The sequence below is a fragment of the Haemorhous mexicanus genome, chromosome 3 (assembly GCF_027477595.1).
Source record: "Haemorhous mexicanus isolate bHaeMex1 chromosome 3, bHaeMex1.pri, whole genome shotgun sequence".
Classification (NCBI taxonomy): Eukaryota; Metazoa; Chordata; class Aves; order Passeriformes; family Fringillidae; genus Haemorhous; species Haemorhous mexicanus.
This window is the reverse complement of record NC_082343.1, coordinates 44726642-44736449: the sequence shown is the minus strand read 5'-3', so window position 1 is coordinate 44736449 and position 9808 is coordinate 44726642. Positions and strand designations below refer to the sequence as shown.

The 9808-nt window shown below is 45.3% G+C and overlaps 1 long non-coding RNA gene across 1 annotated transcript in view; it reads left to right on the top strand.

Annotated features, from left to right (window-relative positions):
* The first annotated feature begins 727 nt into the window (after positions 1–727).
* The window catches only part of LOC132324941 (uncharacterized), a 29342-nt gene continuing 20261 nt past the window's right edge, over positions 728–9808 (top strand). Inside the window, exon 1 of the long non-coding RNA XR_009485777.1 lies at positions 728–884. This is a non-coding gene — a long non-coding RNA (uncharacterized LOC132324941). The remainder of the gene's footprint in view (positions 885–9808) is intronic.

Sequence of the window (9808 nt, the reverse complement as noted above, 5' to 3'; positions counted from 1 at the left end):
TGGAAAGGATAGTCTGTAGTTTGAGATCTTGCTGTGGTATTTTGGCACTAATCTGCTTCAATCTAGATCAGGGAAAATGAATTTCCAAGTTTCTGCTCCTAAGGACAAATCTGTTGACACTTATAATTGCCTGTATGACAACGTCAGTGTAAAAGGCCTTTATGCCTCACAGCCTGGTTAAAGACACTGAGAATAGGGTTTTTGGGTCTTTTTTCTATTCTTGAAATAAAGAATTATATGTGTTCTTGGGATCTGGCTATCCATAACACTAAGGTATTTCTTTCTCTGTCCAAAGTTAACCTGTTTGTACTGGAGCGCTGCATGCTTTGAAATATGCGCTGTTATCTTCAGCACTATTCCTGAGAAAAGAAAGAAAGTGTAAGGCAAAAGTGGCAATTACTGGAGTGCTATATTGGACCATGTACAGAATTTCTTGCACCAGATATTCCTGACATTCCCCTCATGTGAGTAAAGAAGGGGTGTGCAGAGAGCACACAGGGAAGGAAAGTTCTGCCTTATCAGACTTCCTGTACAACTTCAAAGCAGTATGACAAATAGTTTCCAGAGATCTTCTAGGTCAGCAATTTTGGGAGTCTTTGTGAAATACCTTGCCTATAATAGCTGTACAACTTGGGTGTCTGCCTTTGCTGGTTCAAAAGCTCCTGCCTATCAGTACAAGCATTTCCCTATGTAAAGCTGCCAAACTGGTTTTATCCTGCCTGTGGAGTTCACCTATCCCAGCTTACAAGGCCAGGCATGAGCTGGAAGAACCCCTGAATTTGTATGGTGTGAAACTCCCTCTCAAGTTTCATGAGCAAGACGAATACATTTGACTGAAATATGGTGGGAATAACAGGCTGGGGCACTTTTCTTACCTGACTCTGGTAAGCTTTTTCCTCAGAAGCTGCAACGTATTTTGCATATGTCTGGTGATCTCTCGTGCTTTGCTCGTAGACAGTGTCCTGGATAACAATCTGGAGTTGCCTGTCAACACCATTGAAAGCTCTTTGGGTTTTGTCTTGGCAGTTTCCATGGCTCTGAGTTACTTGCAAGAAGTACTCTGTGAACTTCCCTATCCCAACTCCATAGCAGAGGTCAGGGTCCAGGCAGGTTGCCATCCTGCAAAGAATTTCATGTCATCCAAAACTCCTGAAAATATCATTAGTGAGATATCAGCAGCCTGGAGACCCATCCAATTATTAGGGATCTAAAGCAAGATTAAAGCCTCTCTGACCTGAGAATCAGGTCAGGGAATCAAGAGTTTGAATTTGATCTCCAAGCAAGGTGTGACACTTGGGATGGTCCTGTGTAGGAGCTGAACTTTGTGGGTCTCTTCCAACTCTGCATATTCTGTGCAGTTACTTGCCCACTAGCTATGGTGAAAAACACAGGTGGTTTCTTAATTGATGGGGGGTTTTGTTACTGTGTTTTCCTTTCCTTTCCTTGTGTAAGAAGACTAACAAAGCATGATTTCCTCACTAGGGGTACAGAGGGAAGGTTTCTTTTAATAGGATAGGAAGTACGCTTCCTGCACAGCACTAATGACAATATTCTGTAAGTTCTGACAGTATTTCAGGTAAGGAATGTCTCTGGGAAGATGGGAAACTTCCAGGAAAAAAATATTCCCCTAAAGACATCTGTTTCAAATATTTTCTGGCTTTTGTTCAAGCACAGAATTAGTCAAAGATGGCCCCACATTTACATCCACTCAGAAGGCAGAAGGTGCGCAGGAAGGGAAGGCTTTGTCGTTCATATTTGTGGTTAGTCAGGCTTGAAAGGCAGCTCAGCCTTGATCCAAGCTGAACTTTATTTTGGCTGATGGCTCTTATTCTGTCAACACTAATTCCCCCATCCAAGCTCATCAGAGCCATTTGTAGGAGCCTGCACCTAGGTGCTCTTGTCAGTGGGGAAGAGAAATGCCATCAGCTCCCTCAAACCTAAGAATTTTGCTCTCTCTGCTGGGTGAAAGCAGTGAGTACCAGCAGGGCAGAAAGCTTTACGAAAGGGCAGTGAATAACAGGGAGCAGCAGGGCTGACTAGGCACCTGGGGCATGTCCCTGCTGGTGTCCTGGCCTCTCCTGTGACTTCTCAATGTGCTGCTGTGCTGCTCCTGCACTTCTTGGGAGAAGCACAGGCTGGGGCAGGGTGTGATCTGGCTCCTGCTGAGTTGCTGCAGTCAGGAAGTGAACAGTCCTGGAGGAGTCTGTGCATACAGGTTGGTTCCAGCAGGCACTGGCATTCAATAAACCTGCAAACAGATCCTGTGCCTCAGTGCTTGGCTACTACATAGAAAGCCCTGTTGCTTACAGCTTTACTCCAAGGAAATGGTGGGTTTGGCTTTTCCCCTTTCTTGGAGCTTAGCTTTGCTAGCTACCCCCCCCATAGCAATTCCTAGTGCATAGCAAAGGTGGGTACAGAACACAATAATTGTCAATTTGTTTGTTGTGGCCTTTGCTGAACCAAGCTGAAGCCTTATATAACAGCTAAAGGTCATTAAAGCTGGGCCAATTCGTATCTGTATTACCAGTGAAATTTGAAATGCTGTCTGCTGCCTCCTTGTACAAATTGTCAGGTGCACACACCTTGTAAATGGCAGTGCTACTGGTGATGTACCTTTTAGTCTTGATTCTTGGTTGTTGTGTATTTATTCTTGCTCACCAAGAGCTGCTCTGCAGTCATAAGAGCACAAACATCTGCACAGGATCACCTCTTAGCCTGCTAGTTCTGTCAAAGGAGCATGAAGCCTCTCTCCTCCTTACCTCTCAGAGTTTTCTACCTTTTCGTCCTGTGAAATACTGGGTGAGAAGGAAACCCCAAGCTGTGATATGTTGTGCTGCAGAAACAGCCAGGAAAAGCAAGTGTGTGGAGGAAGCATTTAGAGAGCAGAGAGGTTTTTAACTGTGGGATCTGAGGCACTTCATGTGCTAAAGGGGCAGTACAATTCTCCACATATAATAGAGGGATTCTGTGTATATAATAGAGGAAAACCCATGAGAGCTATCCAAGATTCTTTGCTTAATGTTTGGGATTTCCTGTCCAGAATTGTTCATTTATTTCAGGCTTAAGTAAATGAAAAAATAAGCTCTACTAGGGTCCTGTAACAGCCTTGAGCAAATTGTGGTGCTCCACAGCCACAATTCCTACTGGTGAAAACTGAACCTCGAACAAAAGCAGAGGGAAGGGCATGTCCTGCCTCAGCAGCCAGGGGTGGCATGCTGAGAATGGGACCACAACAAAGTGATCCTAGCAGGTGGGTTGTCAAGGTGAGCTAGTTAATTCCACAGAGCATCAGCTGGTTTGGTGTGAGATAAGGTTTTGGAGGCAACTCTTCCTGCCCATGGGTTTGGCCTCATAGCAGCAGGGGTCTTCAGGTCTCCTGGTCTCCAGGGGGCTGCTGCATGCCACCACAGCCTTTTGGCAAGTGAGCACAGCAGTTCTAGGCTTTTGCTCCTTTTCCCCCACCCTTCCCTAGTTACTTTCCTACCAGTGAGGATGGCACATTGATCCACAGAACAGTGTCCCCCATCCTGGAAAGAGAAATCTCTCTCTGGCACACAGTGCTGGATGAGTTAATTCCCAACTGAAGTATGTTTTCAGGGTGTGCTTGGGTGTTCCTCTGAGCTGGTGGCAAAGGAAACTGAACAGGAGGTGCTAACAAAGGAGGAAGGGCCTGTCTGCAGCAGGAAGCTTTGAGAAGTAGGAATTTAAGGGATGAAAAGTTGTTGACTTGCTGTAGCTCACATCAATCTCTGGCAGTTCTGTGTTTATAGACCTTGCATCCTCTTCCTGTTTACATCACGTTCTTCTGAGCTTTGCACCTTGCATGAGAAAGGATCTTCAGAAGTTAACACCCTTTCTGAAATAGATGCTTTAAGCTATAAATTCTTTTAAGAAAAAAAAATTTCCTTACACAGTACTACTCTTGATGGGTTTCTGGTGAGCAATTTCCAAACAATTGTTCATTCATAACTTACAGCTGCTGCTCTGTGGCAGTAAAAATGTGTGGTACAATGAAATTTGTTTAAATGCTACCTTGGGTTTGGAATGGTAGGGAAAAGTATAAAAGTTCAAAATAACAGCAGTCCAAAGTAGGGACTTACCCATCCAATCTCCTTTGGAAGATGGAAAGTTATGGCTTTTGAAAGGACGTGGGTCCTTTGAAGTTCTGTACCTAGCTTTCCTTGTAGGAAGAGCCAAGTTCAATTTCTCATCTGGACAGTGTATGAAATTTAACATAGAGGCCTTGTCTCATCTTTGGAATTGGAGATCCATCTTGTTCACAGTCGTGAAAGACTTTGAAAGCCTGCAGTGATAGGTGCTGTGACAACTGGCTGAAAGTACACCATGAACTTGTGAGGAAAGGCAGCAGATGCTGAGCACACAGTCTGCGTGCAGAAAGGGGGCTGCAACACACCAAGGGAAATTAATTTGTTGCAGATGCTCTGTGGCTGAGCCAAAATGAAGGAGGGCCAAGAAGGACATATTGCCTCTGACCTGTATGCTACAAATGCTCTTTTTTTCCCCCCATCACCAGCTGCATTTATGGTGTGTGTTTGGGACAGATGAGAGCTCTCACTTGAAACCTACTACTGTTCTGTATGGTAAAGAACTGGGTATCCCCTGCATCCTATCTGCTTCTGATGTCGGTAAGAGTAAGACAGAGTGTGCAGCATTAGAGAGCTGAATATAGCTGCGAAATAAGGAAGAAGCTTGCTGGAGTCCTTAAAGCTGTATAGCAAGCATGTACTTTGCTAATCTTAGATAGGCTTTTATGTCAGCATTTCAAAAATAACTCTAGATTCCTTTTCACCATAACTACAATAAAAGAGAAAATACAGAAGACTACTATTGAGCTGACTTTTGAGAGGCAACAAAAGTCTGTAATTGAAGTTCTTCACCAGGCACTTCAAGGAAGTGCAATACCTGGGAAATCAAACTGAAATGACTCAAAGTCAGATAAAAAGGTTGAAGGCACTTGCAGGATTTTGCCATCACTAATTCATTGAGCATCTTCTAAGAAATAGCTCTTAAAAATGAAGCTGTTTCCAGTGTAACACTGGATGGTCAAAAGCACAACCTTGCACTACTCTTGACTCTGCTTGTTCCCAGGACTTCTGGGGCATGGCTCTTCCTGGGACTGCCAAGCCCTTTTCTGCTTTGCAGTCATTTTGTTCAATCCTTTACAGCTGACCTCCTGAGCCTCAATCCAAGCTGTTGCTAAATGGAACAAACTTGACTCAAATTATGCATGTAAGCGCCTGACCTGAAGGATCCTTATCCTCACAGATTGTAGCACCTGCAACTTCCTTAGAAACCAGTGAGAAGCCTGAGCACTCCTCTCCTTGGAAAACCAGAAGAGCCTCTTTGGCTCCTGTAAGAAAAACAGAAGGAGATAATATAGGAGAAACATGGCTGCTATATTCCTATTGGGATAGAATCTCAAATGCTAGTGAGATGCAGCTCTTCAGAGAAGTCTAATCACAGAGTTTGTTGGTTTTTGGGAGGGGAGCGGTGTTTTTTCTATTCTGTTTTATTTGTGGAGTCCCACAAATAAAAGATAAACAAAGTCTTTGCTCCAGTGCCCCGGTTATGCCATTACATTTGGCAGCCAGGGGTGCAGACAGTAAGGAGCTGCCATGGAGGACAAAGGCAGTCCTGTTTATTCACTTGAAATGCTGTTACCTGAGAAAGTTCTGATCTGTGGGTTTCTGTTGTCCATGCACAATTTGGGAGGTGATAGCAGCCCAGAGTGGCAGTGCACACTCTGGCCTTCTGGGTCTGAAAGCGCTACCTATAAATGCTACCATTTATATAAATAAACGCTACCTGCTTCTCTGGGCTGTCAGGCACAAATGTTAATCTCATTACCATGGGAAACTATGCTCTTTTGGCCTAAACTGAGCTATATAGTAGTCCTAAACTAGCTACCTGGAGAAAATAAACACTTTTCAGGTTTTGGAAGACAGCAAATGGAGGTGAGCCTTGAATTTGGAAAGGAGCAACTCTTCAGAGCCCATGAGTATTTTCTGTTCGTTTTGCTCTCAATGGCCAGAGGAGAGATAACTAATGAGCCAGTACTCAGCTGTGGTCCTTGCTGATAATGCAGCATCAGCTGTTTGGGACCTGGCTATTCAGTGAAGTCAGGCAGGCTGTTTGGTTTCTGTCCCAAATGCTCGTATTCTCATCAGAAAGAAAAAATCAGACCTGATACTAATTGGCATGGCAGAGGCCACCTGGATGTGAGGGGAGGGTGAGCAGGCCCTGAGCACATGAGCTGGGAGAGGACTGGCCCTGAGCAGGGAATGCTGTCTCTGTTGCTGACTGGGCTGAAAGCAGAAGACAAGTCAGACTTGCACTGATTTTGCTTTAATGGCCATTGAGGCTTGCTCTGAGATATGATTCATCATGTGAGAGGTGAAGCTGTGACTCCAGATTGGGGATGCTAGCAGAGACTGGGAAGGGATAAGCTCTAACCAGCTAGGAGCATATCATGAAATGCCCTGAATGGGAAGGGATCCACAAACACAACTCTTAGCCCTGCACAGGACAGCCACGTCATGATTGTTGAAGTTAAGACCTTTCTGCCTGCAGAAAATGTTATCTGTTCAGAAAAATTTTTGTTCTTCTCCGTATGCTTTGAGCCCTGTTCTGAGCTCAGGTTTTAGGGCTACTGGCATTCTGTGGAACAGGGCTGTCACTCTGGTTCAGATGCCAGCACAGCTCTCCCACCTCTGAGCTGTCTGTGCTAAAGGAACCCACTGCATCTGATACCCTGGTAGATAACAAGGCCAGCTGTTACTGGGTCCCAACTTGTTTTTCAAGTGAAATGCACTGGAAGTGAGGCCTCCATTGCCTGGAGAGGAAAGTCGGAATGATTCCTGCATTTACATCTGTTGAAGTATGGGAAGAGCTTTAAATCTGAGCAGTTTACCCATAACCAGTGAATGGCATGGCATTTCTTCCACAGGGCCAACTGTGCCTCTTCTCTTAAAATACACCTGGGAAAATAAGTGAATCGTTTCTCATCAGGCTACAAGAATTCTGAAATTCCTCTCCAGGGTTCCTTCTGCACTCTTCTGTGTGCATCTTAATTTCCTGTAACAGCCCTAATCCACTTCCCATAGGTACCCATGGGAGCCTTGTTATCGATCTCAACTGGAAAAAGAATTGTTTCTCTCCCTCATTACAAGTGCTATTAACTGGCATAGCTCTTGTCTGTCTCCATCACAGGGGCTATTAACACAACAGGTCAGAGAAAGCAAGCTCTGCCTCTGCCCTCAAAGGTGTCCCAGCAGTGTGGGGATGGAGCATGTTGTCTGTGGGAGAGGGAGCTGCTCTAGCTGCCCATCCACTGCAGAGAGCTCAGACCTGGGGCTGTCAGGGCGTCTTTTGCTAGCATTCACACCCCCACATGACATCTGGGAGAGTGATACGGGTGACAGGCTGCCCTGATGGCTGCTTTTTAATTGCCTGTTCCTGGAGCAGCCTCTGGGCTGAAGTGGCACTCAATAGCTTGTTACCTGCCTGGCCTCCATGGGCTTCCTGCAGAGCTGCTGGGGAAAAGAGATGCTCCATTGGCCCTGGAGCTTGCCTTCCTCCTCTGCATTCCCAGAGTAACTAGGCACCAGAGCTGGGTGAGCTGCCAATTTAATCAGTGCTCTTCCTCCCACAGCAGCATCACAGAGCCCTGTGATCTTCCTCTTAAACCCTGGGAATATCCAAATACAGGGCCAGGCCTCAAGTGGAGGAACTGGAAACAGACTGGGTGGAGAAAATACAAGGATAGTGGAGCCCCATGAGTGTTCTAGGGGCAGGTCACAGGTCTGACAAGATTCTGGGTTAGCTGTGGCACCCAAAATACCTACCTAAAACCCTGTCTAAATTTTAGCTACCTGAGCTAGTTGCATGGGAAGTCAGAGGCAAGTGTAGAACAGGCTTGTCCTGGTCTTGGGCTGGCCACTGGAATGTGTCTCAGATCATGATGCCTTCCAGGGAAATCCCTTCCTCCTTGGAAAGTCATCCCTTTCTTCCCTGACTGCAGGAGAGGAGGGTGATGCCCATTCCTCTGTGTTTGTGCTCCCACGCCTGCAGTGCCTTGGGCCAGCCCTTGCACAAAGCATTTGAGACAGGAGGGCAGGGCAAAGAGTTGGTCCTTCTGCCCTGCACAGCCTGCTGGCAGGGGCCAGCTACAACCACCTGTGTTACAGTAGCAGTCCCAATGTCCAGGTCTTGCCAGGTATGTCCACACACAGCACTCAGCCTGAGACCAGCACAGTGCCTGTGCTAAGTCTGTTCTCTGCAGTTAAAATCTGACTGATGTCACAGATCTCATCGCCTGATGTCTGTCCTGAATGTTTTCTTGTGCCCATACAGACTTAAAGGGATATGGAGGAAGAGATAAGAAAAATAAGCTCCTGTGGTAGGCAACAGAGTCTTCAGTCCTGAGAGATCAAAAGCATCAAACTTCAGTCTGGAAAAAGGAAGGCTTGGTGATGTACTTTTGGGGAGGAAAGAAAATTAGAAAATGAGATTAGAGAAGTACTCATAGTTGTGCACACAGCCAGTATGCAGAGCTTGCTGAGAGCCATCGAGATCTGTAATTACATTTGTATGGATTATACTAATCCATGAATTTGCCGCCCATGGGACCTGGCCATTCTGGGCTAGAGAAATACAGAATTATCAGCTAGTGCTTCATGATGTGCTAGTACATGTCTTGTGGCTTTTTTTCTTAACCCCAGGAAGACCTTTCTAGTAAGGTACTGCTGCCCTTCCACAGTCTGGGCTCTGGTTGACAGTGATAATTTGTCTTTGAGGGAGTGGAGCTTCAATCGTACATTTAGGAGGCAGGAAAACTTTACCACTCTTTGAACTTGCTTTAAGGCGCAGCATAATCAGGGATTTATTTAAATATAGTCCAGGAAATTGTGTTCTTATTTTCTTACTGTGGTGTTAGTCATGCAAATGAAAGAAATCTTAACAAAAATCACTGATCATACTTTACATGGTTCACCTTTGGGATTAAATTCAGTCCAGCTTCATCTGTTTGACTTCTAACATTCCTGATTCTCTGTTTTAACACTGTGATTTCAGGGTCTCAGTCCCCACAGGAGATGGCTCAGCTCAGGCTGCTCACTGGCCTTTCACTGCTTGAATCCCAGCTCTCCCTCTTGACTTTGGTAATTGCTCGGATATCTCTGACAATAACAATTTATTTGAGGATTTTTTAACTTGCTCATGTCTCTGCTGGGACAGAGGGAACACTTTAACAGGCTCACAGAAGAGTAATATTCTCTAAAGAAGCTGTTGAGGAGTGTGACTACTTACGTATCCTCCTGCAACAAGAGGTTGTAGCTAAGCTGTAACACCTTACACATTATAAAATGGACTGAAATATAAATTTGAAAATCATCAACATCAAGGGATCATGGCATGGGTTAAAGTAACTGACCCTTTCGCTAAGATATTGAGCACCCTTCATGCCTCCTGAAACTGAGGATGCTGAAGGGGTTTCTGAAGTGACCATCTAACACATCTGGAACTGAACACTTCAGGCTTGATGGAGAACAGCAATGGGACAACTTCAGCTGATAACACCAGCTCAGTGTTTGACTGGACTCTGTTTTGTGTTACAGAGTTTGCATTACTAATGGTGTCAGCAGCCCACTAGTGAAGGTCATGCTTCACTGGGTTCTGCCACCATTATTTGTTGGACCTTGGATCTAGTCAAAGTGTTTTCTTCAAAGATGTACAAAACCAGGCAAGGCAGATGAGTTGTGCTAGGGAGCAACCCTGAAGAGTCTTTCTG